This window comes from Penaeus monodon, chromosome 27 (assembly GCF_015228065.2).
Source record: "Penaeus monodon isolate SGIC_2016 chromosome 27, NSTDA_Pmon_1, whole genome shotgun sequence".
NCBI lineage: Eukaryota > Metazoa > Arthropoda > Malacostraca > Decapoda > Penaeidae > Penaeus > Penaeus monodon.
In genome coordinates this window covers 19,669,888-19,670,253 of record NC_051412.1, presented here as the reverse complement: position 1 = coordinate 19,670,253, position 366 = coordinate 19,669,888, and positions in this window count along the sequence as shown.

Sequence of the window (366 nt, the reverse complement as noted above, 5' to 3'; positions counted from 1 at the left end):
GTTCTACGAGCCTCTAACGACAGTCAGGTAGTGTGTTATTGACAACAAATCTCCAAGTTTTTTTAAAACAACGACGTTGTTTAGGTTGATATGTGCTTTGTTTTTTTTATCACCATTATTTGATTAGTATTTAATTATGAATTCAATTTACTTATCCATCGTATTCTTTAAAAAGAACTTTTAAAATGGTTATTTTGTATCTATTGATTATATTAATTTTTATTATAACTATATCGTAATTTATATTAGTATTATCACTACTTATTATACCATTATTATAATTAATGTTATTGTTGTGTTAGATCATGATCATTATCATTATTAATTATTGTTGTGTTGTATGTTGTTTTTGTTGTTTTGTGTTTT